Source organism: Triticum dicoccoides, chromosome 7A (assembly GCF_002162155.2).
Source record: "Triticum dicoccoides isolate Atlit2015 ecotype Zavitan chromosome 7A, WEW_v2.0, whole genome shotgun sequence".
NCBI classification, from domain to species: Eukaryota; Viridiplantae; Streptophyta; class Magnoliopsida; order Poales; family Poaceae; genus Triticum; species Triticum dicoccoides.
The window spans coordinates 309,020,554-309,035,892 of NC_041392.1; the positions used below are offsets into that span (position 1 = coordinate 309,020,554).

General features: G+C 43.8%; 3 long non-coding RNA genes across 16 annotated transcripts; 1 reads left to right on the forward strand and 2 right to left on the reverse strand.

Annotated features, from left to right (window-relative positions):
• The first annotated feature begins 2,118 nt into the window (after window positions 1-2,118).
• Window positions 2,119-8,779, forward strand: LOC119330247. Of its 12 annotated transcripts, none has more exons than XR_005159966.1 (7): window positions 2,119-4,123; window positions 4,225-4,450; window positions 4,593-4,791; window positions 5,285-5,337; window positions 6,588-6,722; window positions 7,667-7,749; window positions 7,891-8,779. It is a non-coding gene; the product is annotated as an uncharacterized LOC119330247 (long non-coding RNA). The 12 variants fall into 12 exon arrangements; XR_005159972.1 differs by lacking the exon at window positions 7,667-7,749 and having other exon boundaries at window positions 2,119-3,605; window positions 4,030-4,123; XR_005159974.1 differs by lacking the exon at window positions 7,667-7,749 and having other exon boundaries at window positions 2,119-3,605; window positions 4,030-4,123; window positions 4,259-4,450.
• Window positions 8,780-9,486: 707 nt separating this feature from the next.
• On the reverse strand, window positions 9,487-11,530 carry LOC119330249. 2 transcript variants are annotated; one of them, XR_005159978.1, is made up of 3 exons: window positions 11,420-11,530; window positions 9,923-10,828; window positions 9,487-9,815 (listed from the first exon to the last, which is right to left on the reverse strand). It is a non-coding gene; the product is annotated as an uncharacterized LOC119330249 (long non-coding RNA). The 2 variants fall into 2 exon arrangements; XR_005159977.1 differs by lacking the exon at window positions 11,420-11,530 and adding an exon at window positions 11,181-11,398 and having other exon boundaries at window positions 9,923-11,089.
• Window positions 11,531-11,735: 205 nt separating this feature from the next.
• LOC119330250 lies at window positions 11,736-13,557 on the reverse strand. 2 transcript variants are annotated; one of them, XR_005159980.1, is made up of 4 exons: window positions 13,041-13,557; window positions 12,880-12,959; window positions 12,073-12,170; window positions 11,736-11,972 (listed from the first exon to the last, which is right to left on the reverse strand). It is a non-coding gene; the product is annotated as an uncharacterized LOC119330250 (long non-coding RNA). The 2 variants fall into 2 exon arrangements; XR_005159979.1 differs by having other exon boundaries at window positions 12,880-13,557.
• Between the last annotated feature and the right edge of the window lie 1,782 nt (window positions 13,558-15,339).

Below are 15,339 nucleotides of genomic sequence, written 5' to 3' on the forward strand. Positions count from 1 at the left end.
GCTGAAAACCATCATCATCACTCTCCCTCAACAACCCCTTCTCTTCTTCATCTGATGATGGTCTGAAATCAGGTTCAACCTCTGGTAGCTCACTACAATGTGACCTAGTGGTTGGGCCTCTTCTAACTGGCAGCTTCTGCTTCTTCTTTACAGGTTCAACTATAGTTTCTTCTTCTTGTTCAAAAGTCCTATCTTCCTCTACCTCAAATGGGTCCTCAACTTCAGTGTCACCCTCATAATGCAGCATTTCTTCCTCTTCTGATTGATCATCATCTGATTCTTCCTCTTGTACTTCTAGCTCTCTCTGCCTCTTTCCCTCTTCCACCTCTACATCTTCTTCATCAACCATGTAATTAGGGTCACTTCCAATTTGACCATCCTCATCATAGGAATCACTGTCCTCATAAGCCTCAAATCCTTGATATCCCTCTTCTTCTTCTTCCAAAACTGCTTTCAACTTGTTAGTTGCATTTCTGCTTTCTTGTGTGCAAACACCAGCAGGAGCAACAGGGTGATGTGTGCTACATTGACTCTCAAAGACTACTCCTTCCTGATCAACAGCTAAGATAGGAGGCTCACTCAGATCATAAACAACAGGCTCTTGGTACACCACAGTGGACAAGTCTGGCTTTTCAAAATGCTGCCTCTCAAAATCAGTATCAGGGGGTGGACAAGCCCTGACTAGCAAATTAAGCACCAATTTGTCCTGGATCTTCCTCTTTATCATCTGTAATTCTGCATGACTGTCTACCAAATCCAGCCCTTTCTCTCCTAAAGATGGATTTTCAATGTGAAACAAACAATCATATGCATTAAATCCTTGGGTTTCCATCACTGCAACCAAATTCAGATAAGTAATATCTGAACCACACAGCTTCATCTCCAATGGTTCTCTTGCATCAAAATGGATCCTTACTTGCCAAATGTCTTCATCCAAACTACAGAAAAAAATTAAATTTCATTTATTCATTATAATTACTCTTAATTTGGAGAGCAACAGTATAGTACAGTACAATTTAAAGTAACCTGTAAGTCTATTATTTACTAATTTAGCACAAAAGCAAATTTTGGAGAGCAACAGTAAAGTACAAAACAACTTAAATTACAGTACCAGACAGTACAGAACAATTTGGAGAGCCACAGTAATTGAACTAAATTGAGAGTGCAATACACTATGTTACTAGGTTAGTCTAGTCACTTCAATTGGATAAAACCTAATCCCCAACTAGATAAAGCAGAAGATGAACAAACCCTAAAAATGCCCAATTGGATGAATCAGAGGAGTAGGACAAGGGTACTTACAGCACGCCGCCAAGTCCATGCGTCAACTCATGGCTGCTGCTAGGGTTCGCCACCCACTGATGCGCCAACCGCAACCGCTGCTCCATGGTGAGTAACATCGACTCCTCATCGTCGGTCGAGTACGCGGAGCTGGACTCATCGCCGCCATCCCCGTCGACGCCAACCGTTCCGCTAGGAGGCCAGAACGGCATCTCACCGCCGCCGTGGACGCCCTGGCCGCCGCCGTGGACGCCCTCGCCGCCGCCTGGCGGAATCGCCGACGCCATGGACTAGGGTTCGAGCGAGGAGGAGGAGGGGAGGGGAATGGTGCGGCCGGGCTGGAGCTGGTGCGATCGGACCGGTTAGGACAGCAGCGCACCGGCTCGTCCTAGTCAGCACGCGGGCGCGCGCGGGCACGCGTCGATTGGCCAGCGTGGCACCTGACGGGTGGGCCCGACCTGTCGGATCGGGCGTCAATACGTATAAATACGCGTTTTAGTCCAATTTGAAAAAATTTGGACCAATGTTAATACTGACACGCAAAAATTAGCAATCGTGGTATCAATCTGTATGTGATACCTGAATTTACTTGTGTGCGATTAACTCATCGAGGCGTGCCTGCGCTCGCGAGCGATTTCTCACCGCTCGATCATTTTACTCTGGCCGTTTTTACCTCCGTGTCAGCTGGTCAACCGTCTAGGCATTTTGCACACATGACTTAGGCTGTAACTCAATGACTGGTGGGCTCTTTTGTCTGTAGGGTCCAGGGATCAATCAATGGGTTTTTTGCCGGACTGCGTGGTGCAAAATTGGTGATGCGGTGAAAACCTAGCCCAATCCCCTCCCGTCCCAAAGCCCCAATCGCCTCCCAGCCTCGAACCCCGCGTCGCCGCGACCTCCATCCCCCCCGCGGTCCGCCTCATCTCCTCTCCCTCTAATCTCGTCGCGCCGCCGCCTTTTCCTCTCTCCATCCCCGTCCCTGCCACGAGCCCCTCCCCTTCCCCGTCCCGACGGCCTCATCCTCTGCTGCTCTCCTTGTTGGGTGTTGCTCCAGATCGCGGGAGACGATCTGCAGCCGGGTCTGCGCAGTTGAGGTGAGGAACGGAAGTGGGGGAAGGAGTAGCGACGCTGGTGTCAGGGGACGGAGGTGAGGGAAGGAGCAGCAAGGGGCCACCTCATGCCCCGTAGTCCGCTCCTCCTTGTCAGCGCCATCGCAACTCCAGCAACGACAGTTCATCTCCATGGTCCTCCTCCTCCTGTTTCTTTCCTTCCACACTAATCAGCTCATTTTTCTTGTTCATACCTGTAGCCTGTAGGCCATACATGCCCATTTTTCTTCTCTGTACTTTTTCTTGTTTATACCTGTAGAAAAAATTGTGGCAGTGATGATTGATCTAAGTTACCTCTGGAGATGTAGGTAGTAGTCTTCTCTGCACTCTCATGTTTCATAATTTACCCCCTTGGACACTCTCACCGATGGTTCTAGATGCTATTTGCCTGATGAATTGGTTCGCATATAATGTTTAACAAGATGCATCTTCTCCCCTGCTTTTTTTTGCTGCAGGACTTTATTCCTTGCACTCTTGAGTCTTTTGAGAAGGAGAAAATTATTGTTGGGAGGCAAAAAGACTGATGATGAGTTCCTGAAACAGAGTGCAACAGTGAAGAACAAGAGGCCTTTTTTATTGATGAGTCGGTCGAATAGACTGTAGATGATTGCCAAAAAGTGGTTATCGAAGGATTGGAGTCAAGCTTAGGATCAGTCTATCCTATGGGCCTATACTACAATGTTTATTTGGCTTGTTAGAATACATGTAGAATGAGGTATTTCTCTCGTTACTTATTTTGCTATAGAACCCTGTTGGTTGCATTCTTGGGTGCTTCGGCAAGCAGCAATTGCACAAGTTGATTGTGGTTACTACTTTTGATTATAATTTGCAAGCAGTCCTGTGAGGCCATTGTGGCATGTGCTTAGACTTCTATTGATGTGTAGTGCATCAACCGACATAGGAGAAATCAGGTTCATAGATGGGTGCTTTATGCTGGGGTGAAAGAGTTTTAGGCCGTTGATTTCCCAATGAAGGAGCTTCGAGACAAGCGCTGCAATTATGTAGTTTTGTATATGACATAATCTGTACGAACCCTCTCCTTGTTTCTTTTTGCTCTTGGTTTTGCCCCTGTTGATTAATGATGCTACCAATTATTCTAGCTATTTTCATTGTACCATGTGCCTATGAGATCTGCACAGACAGAATTCGTGCTGATTTATTTAGTGGTGGCACATATGACAGCTACAACAGCCTGGTAATTAGTCCTCAAATAAGGTAGTTTCCCTCTTCCCTTTACATATCATGGATATATGTGGTGGTTCCTTGCCATTGCTGAAGGGAGGACTCTAAATGTATTTTTGTGTTATCCCTGATTATGTTAATCAGGCCGTGTATGTTCTGTTGGTCTATTTTGAATTTTCGTTTGTCAACTTTTACAGAATTTCAAAGATGTAATTTTCTCTCATGTAGTAGCCTCATTTTTCATATATATACAATAGTCTATTTTCCTTTCTGCAAATTAGACCAATAGTCTATTTTAGTCAACTTAAGGGTATGTTGAATATGACAATTAATGAAGATGGCCATTCTTGCTGTCGAAAGTACAGAATCTGACTCATTTTAAAGTAGTACGTTCTCTTTATGACAAGACTAAGCTTCTACTTTAGCAAGTGTTTTACTTCAACACAAATTGCTGCAGGAAAGAAAGCATTTTTTTGCAACAAAGCAAGCATTAAACGAGCTGAAGTGTCTGGAGCAGAAGAGCTTGAATTTTTTGCAAACGTAAATTTAAGGTAACCTTCTCCATGAATATGTCTTTCCTTTCAACCATCTATGTATTGTATTTGAGACAATAGAAAAGGAACACTGGAGATTTATCAGGCTAAAATTTTAGGTATTTAAATGGTGGAGATTTGTGAAATCTGCAGACCATTGTATATGTCTCAACGTAGGCTCAACCCAGTTTCCATATTTTAAAGGAGGCTGCACCACCAATACCTCCGACAGAACAGCTAGCAGCGACCACAACAGTCCACAGAAGCATCACTAGCTGTGACCCTCGATATACCTGATGCCCTCTATGCCTCTCCATCCCTTTCGGCTGCTTGGTTGCGAGAAAGGTTCACTGCTGCATTTTGTTTATAGATGCCTCCTCTTCTAGGCCATCATGGGCAGCCGCGCGTCACTGCGTTCGTCTTGCTCTGTTCCGCTATGGCAATATTTCGAACTTATTACATGAATGGCTTTTCCACTATATTGCAGTACATTCTCTGCCTTCATTCACGTATGTTGCTGACAAGGATCGGAAATCTCTGTTCCCCTCGAGGACTGAAAATTGTCGAAACAGTCAATTATATGGTGTTGAATTATTGAATACTACCAATTTATTTGTTAATGGCCAGTAGAAAAAGGAAGGCAACTTATTTTTCAAAACTGATGAGCAATGAGTGCACTCTACAAGGTAAGCCCAACTGCTATTGGTACGGAACTATTGACAATTATCTTTGGATATTTCTCTTTTATCTATAGTGTCCCGAAGGTGACAAAAATTTATCTTGCATGGTTGTACATATTCTGCTAGCTCCTCGTTATGGCTAGGCAGGCTAAGTAAAAGGCTACGCAACTTTTTTTATTATAGCTGAAGCATGATTTCCCTCTAGCTTGAAATATGGTTCCACATTTGATTTTCTTTTTTAGCGATTGGCTTAATTGTTTGGTTAAATTATTACAAGGAGCATATGGCATCCATTAATTATATTCATGTATCAAGTAGACTACTGGATTTGCTAGGATGGAGTCTGGAACTGGTAAGGTGATGGTGAAGTGTAGCGCACTATGCTTGAGCTTCTATACAACATGATGGTTTTGAAACATCAAATATGACATTGATTTTTCTGTGTGTTGACCATACATATGAAGAAGCAATGTCTTGATGCATTATATGTTTCTTGCAGATTTTCATGGCAACAAACATGATAGACATCTTGGATCGGGCCCTTCTTAGACGGTAAGACCTAGCACATTGACAGAAAGACTGGATTTCCGAATCCTGATGAGGATGTGTATGATGTATGGTGTAACATAGAGTGTTTTTCCAGTGCACTTTTTTATGATATAACCCTTGCTTCCTATTTCTCGTGATCTCTGTTTTCGAGTCGAACGACTAGTCGCGACTAGTCGTCGACTAGTCGACAAGTCGTTACATGAAGGTCGACTCAACCTGTCGACTCGAATCATTGGATGAGTCGATCGACTCGATCGACTAGTCCCGACTAGTCTCGACTAGTCGCAGTTTTTGAGGCGAACGACTCGTTCAATCTGTCATGAAAGAGAAGTTGGGCAGAGAAAATGGAGCAGGGAAGGAGGGGTGGCTCCAGGGAAGGATGGGGGAGGCGGAGAGGAAGGGGTGGAGGCAGAGAAGCCATGGAGGAGGAGCTGCAGCAAGGCCATTGCGGCTGTCGATTCGTGCCTGGGGGCTGGAAGGGGAGCAGGTGAGAGAGAGAGTTAAGACGAGAGTGGATGGACGGTGAAGATTAGAGAATATGGATGGTCCAGATTGAGCTACGCAGGCTAGGGTTTCATTGGGCCTTACTGGGCCAATATTGCCGTGTGGGCCAGTATTGAAGGAAGATTGGAGCGTCTGGAAACCTAGATCGAACAGTTCCAGCCCCCCTCCCCTGACCCAGCCCTCTTCTGCAGCAGCCGCCGCCCTGGCTTGCTGCTCGTCCCCTTCTCCCCTGGTTGCTACTGCCTGCTTCTCATCCCTTGGTTGCCGCTGTTGTTGGGCTGCTCCTCCCATCTCCTGATGGCCTTGTCTTGGTTGGTTGCTGCGACTCCTCCCTTGGTTGCCGCTGGCTGCTGCTGGTCTGCTGCTGGTCTGCTCCCTACTGCTTAACTCACGTCGACTCATCGCATGTCGACTCGTCGACCATGAGTCTAGACTAGTCACGACTAGTCTAGAGTCGCCCCCCCTGAGCGACTCGTCGACTCATCGACTCGAAAACCTTGCTCGTGATAAATTCACAGTTTCTGAGTTAACTGAGAGGTCAAATTATTATTTATGTTGTGTACGGCTGTAGGCATCCATTGCCTTCGGCGATAGAAAAAACTGTGTACTTTTGATATGTTTTATTGAAGGTTGTTAACATTAAATTTGAAACTACAAAAAACTTGAGCAATATGAGGATTTTGTTTTGTCATTGCCGATATGTACTATTGCGGGCCTCATTTATTTTTTTACCCCGTGATTTAGGACAGACTCATGATAAGGTGCATTAATTATGGATGCCGTGCAATCAGCAGCCTAATACAAGGAGGACCCCATGAAGCAAAGGGGAGAGGACAATGATATGCTCACATGGGATCCCTTTCCTTCAGTGTATTAAACGACAGGTAATATATTTCTACTGCACAAATTGGAATGCTTATCTCTGTCTTCTGTTTTTTCGTTGGAGCTACCATGTCTTAGGGTGTATTATGAATGTGTTGCAGTAATATTCTTGTGATTATAATGCATGGAATTTGAGTTCAATCTGTGTCAACATAAGTGTACTGGTGACTTCTGACTTCCGACTATAATTTAGTCTCTGTTATTCTTACTTGTGCCCAAGTACCCACATTTCTGCTGACCGAGCATTCTGTCTATAGTACCCAAAAATGCTCAGAAGATTATGATTGGGTGGACATTATTTATTTGTATGTGACAACATTAGTAATTTATTAATATTTGGGTAAAGCTTGTGGGTTCTGAATGGAAAGGAAGTATGGGTCAAGAAAACCTAGGCTGGTTGAGGAAAATACACGAGTAGACGGTCATGGATTGCTAAATGAACAATCGTGAAAGAAAAGGTTGGCATGCTTGCTATTTTCATTTATTTCACTATATTGGGGGTCCATAACTGATCTCAAGCATTCATCCTCGGAACAGAATATCGATGCTCTAGATGATACGGAGGGAGACTGCACAAAAAAATAAACACGTGCAATTATAGTTTTTCAGTGATAAAAAATGAAAATTAATCAATATATACGTATGTAAATATGACCAAGCAGATGCAAGTTAGACAAAGATCAGAAGTAATAAATGCACAGACAAGCCTATGACAAGCAGTTCTAAAAGCCCATACAGGTCCAGCCCATCCACATTTTGCTCAGGCTCCACATCGTATATAACTACTGCAAGAGTACACTTTGACCTAAATCCCCAATCGACAAGCTCCTGGTTCTCTCTACCGACCAGCGGCTCCACCAGCGATCCATCAACACCTGCCAGAAAAAAATGTGATTCATCACTTGATTTCCGATCCCCTTCTTTATTTGCTTTCTCCTCACTGTAGTATTCGTGGAGGACATCAACATTAGTATGGTCTATGACGAGGGATCCCCAGGATCAACATCGTCAAGGACAAGAACGCCTGATGTAATGTTCTAAACCCCTGTTGTAGTTTATTCATCCTAGAGAGAGGCTCAAACAAATTACTGTGCCCAATTGAAATCCTCATCTGTTAGTTCAGATATCATTTTGTCAAACAAATGTTTTACCCTTACTTTGCCTCTACAGGATAATGACTACCTGATAGTGATTCCTTATGCCCACATATTTGACCTTATGCTAAAAGCTTTAAAGTTGCCCCCTGCAACTTACCATCACAAGATATGCTCAGGCGGCGAGAATCATGTGACAGTTACTTTCATTTCTTCCTTGCAATTACTAGATGGTTTGCTTGTTCCAAGCTCAATATCGGGTGCAATTTTAGATGGCTATGAAGATGCAGAAGACAGTGCTGCTATCGAAGCTATTAGATACATGGAAAATGCATATGGCAGAGAAATGAGAGACTACCACTACACCCATGTCAAGAGGCTAGAAAATCAAGTGAAGCACCTGGTCACATGGTTGGTTGGTTGCAGCGAATGAGACAATCAAGCTGCGCAAAGGATGCTACCACGCTGTCCGGTATATGAGCTCATATTCTACCCAAATACAAAACACAACGACTACTCGGCACCTGAGAGGACATGATAACACCAGGGGGGTTATGAAAGCAGCACTTGCAAGCATTGAAAAACGGACACAAAGGCTACGTTATATTGTTATGAAGTCCGAGCAGCGCCTGGAGACCACAAGAAATAGTGTCTGGTAAATTAAATCAATGTGTCATAACCAGCACGCTTCTGTGGTTACTAAAACAGCCACCTTTTATTTCGTATCGATCAAACCAGCACCTTTCCCATTTTGGAGTACTCTGAGCAAGATATGTATAGCCTTTAGTCTTCCATTGCTGCCTCTATGGTGAAAAGTAGTGAATGGTGCAGTCTATAAACTTTAGATTTCGTTATCTCTGTGGTCAAGAGCAGTTTATCATCACTTATTATATATGTATAGGATTGCTATTCTACTGTTATTTCCAGAACACTATAATTAAAGAAACAACCTCTCCTTCTATGCACACTTTCACTTCAATGCTTTGATTAAAGATTTTCTGTAATCATGTCTTGTGATCACAGTATGTGCAAAGAAAAATAAGAACAATTACGTTGCTGCTTATTTTGCAAGGGATCTTCAACTAAAAGTATCTAAAAAGGTCAAACTCCATTCAATTCTTTATTTTCTTTTCAAGGAAATACCTTTTCCATATAAAAGGAAAAAAGTTTTCGTGTCAATGCATACTTATAATATTCACTTGCTGGATTTCATAAGCATATTTCTCTTTTTAAAAGGCATGAAAAAAATTTAGCTCATACCCACATATCTATTTGTTTACGCTATACAAAATATACAGAGTAAAAATTGATGCAGTCTGATTTTTTTATGCACACTCTTTCAATACTTGGCTTCCTATCGCCCTTTGCGCCATGGGCGCAACGAGTCATCTAGTGAAGAATAAAGCATGAGAGACTGGATATCTCTGTTGTCAGTTTGGTTTACATCTCCGGCCATGTTGGTCAACTGAAATACACTCCAGCCATAAGCTTGCTACTCAGTTGAGATTATGAGCACTGTACTGAGCCTAAGATAAAGAAGGAACCTTGAACAGAGTTTGCTTTCAAGATATCGGGATAACAAAAAGCTCAATCCACTTAGTATAGCGGAGTAACACTCAAGGTTATGTCAGCTACAGTATTAGCAAACTAAAGTCTGAATCATCAATGCCAATTGAAGATCACATTTGTTCGCATTCCAAAGTCAGAGTGCATCAAATCAGTATAAAAAGAATCCAATGCATCCTTGCAAATCTCTAGTGCATAATCACAAGTGAAAAAGGACAAACTATTTAGTAACACAAGGGTGGTGCAAACTCAAATCTGAATCATTATCAATGGCAATTGAATCGAACTCATCTCTACTTCTGGTCCTCTGCTGCCGCCCCTGAACTGCTGATTCTGCTCTCTGTTGCTTCCCTCGGCTGCTGTACCTCTCCTTCTCCAATGAACTGCTGCTCCTAATCTTCTCTGAACCCAAACTGTTGCTGCTTCGCTTCCTCTCTAAACCTCATAACAAAATTTAGAAAGCTTAGAGTGCACCATAGCAAAAATGCAGGTCTCGACATAGGGTAATAAAATTCTGATCTTGGGATCTTTAGATGAAGTACCTGCGATCAATTCCATGTGTGCAACACTCCAACTACTAAAAGAGTCAGGTTCGAAGCTAGGGCCTCTTGGTAAGAGCTGAGGGATTCTACACCAACCAAACAACAAAGCACAAGAAGACCATGATGTATCAAGTCCTAGAAAATTGAGTATTAGTTGCATTTTTACTCAAAAACATTTTCAACTACTATTAGATGCTCCAATCTATATGTGCATGTCTAAAAATTCTAGGCTGCAAAACCAAAGAAAACGGGAAAGATCAAGACACACAATTGTTCCATTGCATGAGAAGGTAAGCTGATCTTTACAACATTCTATATATCTTATATCTTTGTGAGACCCACGGACTCAGTGCAGAAAACTCTTCTAATGGATATTTATACTATTGCTGCTAATGTTGGTCCTTTCAGCCTCAAATTACTGCTCCAGTTTAGACAGGAAGCCCCATTGTTCAGTATAGATGGCAGTTTATATGTGTTTTTAAAAGCAAGAGCACCACCTCATGCTATGGAAACCTAAAGAGCAGACAAAAAAAATGCCCATTTACATAATCTAACAAACTTTAAGCTAGTAGTCATGTGACCACAAGTTTATTACTATGGACATTTGCATTTGTCTACTTGTTGTATAATCATATAATGGGCAAGCACAAGTTCCAGTATATAGGATAGCATACGTACACATAAATGTAGACCAAATTTCATCGGCTAGAATTGTGAACCGAATTAATTAGAAGAATACAAACGGACCATATCCCCACAGAATAAGAGATGGCCAACTGCTCACACGACAAATAGATAAACTTGTTCAGCAGCCTCCCCAGCGCTAGGCAACGACACCGGCAGCCTCCCCAGCACTCTATCACTACACGAGCTGCCATTACCCCTTGTCTATATCTCGATCTTGATCTGGAAAAATAACAGTGAGAAAAGAATTATTTACCTGATACAAAAAATATAATTCTCTGGTGCATTAAAAGAAACTATTGTGGCAATCATTAAACATGCAACAGGAGTTTAATTATAGGAACCGCATATAGTCATGGGTAAATCTCAAAGCATCTTTGCTCGATATTCTCTTTATATGATCTGCCAAAATTAGGTGTGCCATTATGCTTGGCAAACTCAACAATTCACTTGCTATAGTTCCTTCGTACTATATTTGGCAACCTAAAAATAATGTGTAGGGGAGGGCATAAGTGTATGTCAAAGGATCATAACCCAAAGTATGTTTAGTAAATTACCACAAAAAAGCACAAACTTGAGTGTGCAAAAGAATTGTTAGCAATTGGGATGGGCATCGATGAAGAACATTTCTGATCTACAATGTTTGATCACCGGTAAACTTGCTCTTTTTAGAAGAAAAAAAATGGTCAGGAGAAATCACAAATTAGTTCCAGCTCCCTCCATACTTCTTATATAAATACAACCAAAAAGCAGTGATAAAAACTTCCCCAACATCAATACTCTGAAAACAAATATGCCAAAGATGGGTTTTACCTTCCCTGGAAGTTTATAGTACTCCAAAGCTTCAGCCAACCGTTGTTAACGGAGGGGAATGCATATATATGCAGGCAACCACAACCTGCTCTCGCGACCCGTCCTCTTGGACCTTGCCGCCCCGTCCCAGTGCCTCCATCTATCTGCAACACACACACACCTTGTTGCCCCGTCCCAGTGCCTCCATCTATCTACAACACACACCCAGCCGACTTCACCCAGGCCTACCCCTGTCTGCGATGGGCCTGTGCCTCCAGCGTCCGCCGTGGCCTGTAGCTCGTCCGTCGTGCGCTAAAACCTGAATCCAGGTTGTACGTTGTCCCGATCCAATCTCTCCTTTTTCCTTTCTCATCATCCGATCTTTTTTCCTCGAGGTGTGTCATTGTAGACGCAGACTTTTTTCAGTTCTATTTAATCGGCCATAGGCGCAACTCTTTGTCACCCGAGTTGTGTAGTCTCTCCTTTAATTCCTTCCTGCATATATTTATGTCAATGTGCTTACGTCCGTTCTCTCATCAAATGCCCGTGTGTTGCAACGGGAGAGCACCGGTTCCTATGAAGCACGGTTGGTCGAGTTGAGAAACTGTGTCATAGGACAAAAAAAGCAAATAAACTATCCTTCCACTACACAATGATAAAAGAAAATAACTTACTGTGCAAATGGCTCAAGTCAGTTAATTAGGAACTTCTTCATATTAACCAACTCTTCACGTGCAGCAACAGCCATCATCTCAAATATGCTGAGGCTTGTCTATAAAGGCAAGAACAAAATCAAGTTTAGGAACATCAAAAATTAATTAGAATGAGAGTAGTACGTTGATGGCATGTGGCAAGCACAAAATATTCAGTCTCATTCTTGTAGGGAACAATCAAATGCAGCACTGTGGCCACCTTTATGACTAACTTTTGTGGGATTAAAAGAGCTACATCTGTAGACATTCAACAGTTATTGGCTTCATTCTTACCCTAATTCTTAGGACATATTTGTGTTTACAACAACATTCAGGTCAGGTAACAAAGACTAACTCCCATGGTTACATGCTTGAGGTGATGCTATCATTCTGTCAGTATAATAGTAGAAATCCTCATATCCTCTTGCAATCTGTATGTACATGTTTATGTTTTTTCTACCAAGAGAAAACTATTATGGACATGAAACATAATCAAATCAGGTTGATTTCTATTTACATAAAGAATCCCATTTATATGGTCTATCTGTACAATTATATGGCTAATGGTTAGAACGAATGAATTTATTTTGGGGAACAAGAGAACGGATGATTTGAAGTGTATGTGCTCCACCACTATGGTGAGGACACACATATTGCTTATTGTGCAGGATAATAGAAACATGCAGAACGTCTTGCCTCAGATTTGCAGGAGTACTACTGGACCAGATCTTATCAGTTCAAGGAACAAATTGGAGTGGTGCGCAATAATACTTTTCTTAAAGAACTTACTTTGCATGTAAACTAATCTCTAACACAAACACATCTTCAGAGCCACCCAATAGCTCAGCCAACTTCGATCTAGACCCCAACTGTATCATACAGGAAAACAAAGTTGACTAAACCACACAAGAAGAGAGGATTCCAATATGATGAATCCGGTGATGGAGCACCTTTTGGTCCCTGCAGCAAAGCTGGATGCCACGAGGGAGAGGATATGCCGAGCGTCAGGTGGCTAGCATGACAATGTTCCCAATATTTTTTCCTGGACACTAAAAAACTAAAAACAGTTGGATTCAAGGGCAAGCCTACACGATCCTTTAATTCTCCACAAAACAAAAAAATGTAAACATAAAAAAACCATACAACTTTACATGTTTTGCCTTTTTTTTCTCAAGATGGAAAATCATAATACAGAAGGAGATAGGCCAAAAGATTGACTAAATGAATAACAGAGCAGCTCCTCTCTGTTTTTCCTGAACCACTACACTTTTTTTCCTGGACCTCTGCAAGTGACAACAGCAAGCGTCTGGATTCTCCACTGCTACCGATGCAACTTGCAGTACAATTTTGCATATTTATGCAGGTTTATATGAGGCACCAAGCCATGACCTGAGTCGTGTGCTGGCCATGATCTCAAGATGTGCACACGACAGTAAGTATTCTAGCAACATCGATTACTTGAAGACAGAGTATACATTGACAGAACTTACAATATTACTTGAAGACAGTGGACACTGACAGAATTTCATCCTCCAGCGGCGGAGCTTGGCAGGGGCGGCGGCGCTGTGAGGTACAGCCCATGGGGAAGGTGAGGGGCGGCCGGATCCGAGGGTGCTGGCAACGAACGACGGCATGGTCGGGCGCTCGGTGAGGCAGAGGCGCGGGGGCACAACTGCGTAGGGAGGCTGCCGGTAGGTTCGATTTGGAAATCGAGGAGAGGACTGGGTGGATGGATTTTTGGATCTGGGGGATCCTGATGGGAGGAGGGTAGGCGGTGGTGGCGCTCGGCGGCGGGGTGTGTCCGGCGGCGCGCGGTGAGGGCAGGGTAGGAGGTGGTGTTGCGCTGCCGGTGGAGATGTGATTGGGAAGCCGGGACGTGCGTGGCTGGGCAATTCTTTTTCTCTCCCGTACCGGTTCGGCTGACTTACCATGAAGACTGCGGGTGGAATACCTAAACGGCAAATTTGATAATTTGCCACCCCTTACCTCCCCCTTTCATAATTTGCCCTCCCCTTGAGAATGACAGGTGGGGTTCGGGCCCGCCTGTCATTGAGATAATGGGTGACAAATTATGAAAAAAGGAAGTAAGGGGTGGCAAATTATCAAATCGCTCTACCTAAATGGAGAGGACTTTACGAACATGCTATTAGTACCACCTTGTTTATATTACGATTTTGTTTATATACGAATCGTAAAAGCGTATTATGACATGAGAAGAAAGTGTATTGTGACGGTGAACTCGACAAAGTCAATCCGTGCTTTATTAGTCAAAAAAATTCGTGCTTTATTATTAGGGAGAGACTAGCACAAATGTTCGTGCATTGCAACCGGCGTAGACTCACAAAATCATATCCATGTGCTATTATGCACATAGCAAAAGTGCCCGTGCGTTGCAACAATACAAAATAACTAACAATCTATCCCTAATAATAAAGCATGGATTGACTCCGTGGGTTCACCGTCACAATACGCTTTCTTCTCATGTCATAATATGCTTTTATAATTTCTATGGACAAAATAGTAATATAAATAAGGTGGTACTAATCTACCGTCCGACGCCCGTCTCAAAGTCCAAACATAACTCCTCCTTCCCCCGCCGTCTTTTATGCCAACGCATCCTACCCTCCTCTTGAAACAGGCCCGCACGAATCCTTCCTCCCTCGCATGTCCGTCGCCGCCGCCGCCAGCACCGGCCACCTAGCCCCAGGCACGGGACAGATCTAGGAATCAGGAGGGGATGGACGGAGTATGGCGAACAGGCCGACGGGAATGTGCTCTCTCCTCCCGCTACCAAGGCCCGTGGGCGGGGCGCCCGACCTCTAGACGACGGTGGCGATAACCAAGGACGGATGTGCATCCTGGCATGTCAACTCAAGATGATCAAGTGAGGTCTGCATAGGGTGGTGGCTGGCGGGTTGGACGCGCAGAACTTCGGCGGCGGCCGGATCCAGGTGAGCGGCGACGAGACCTTGCAAGGCGTCGGGGTTCTCCGGGGCGGCACCATGGTTGCTCCAGCGTGCTCCTGTAAGAAAAGGAGGGAGGACGAGGGAGAGGGAGAGAGAAAACCGGGAGGAAGGAGAGAAACGAGGGGAGGCACGGCAGGGAGCTGTGCTGCTGGTTTCTCCGGTGAAGAGCAGATAGGGCGCGGACGTTCGCGGGAGTGGGCGGCATTTGGCGACGGAGGCGCTGGTCGGGGAGCGCGTGGTGCGAGCTCCCAGGGGGAGATGGACGAGGACGAGGACGGTCTGG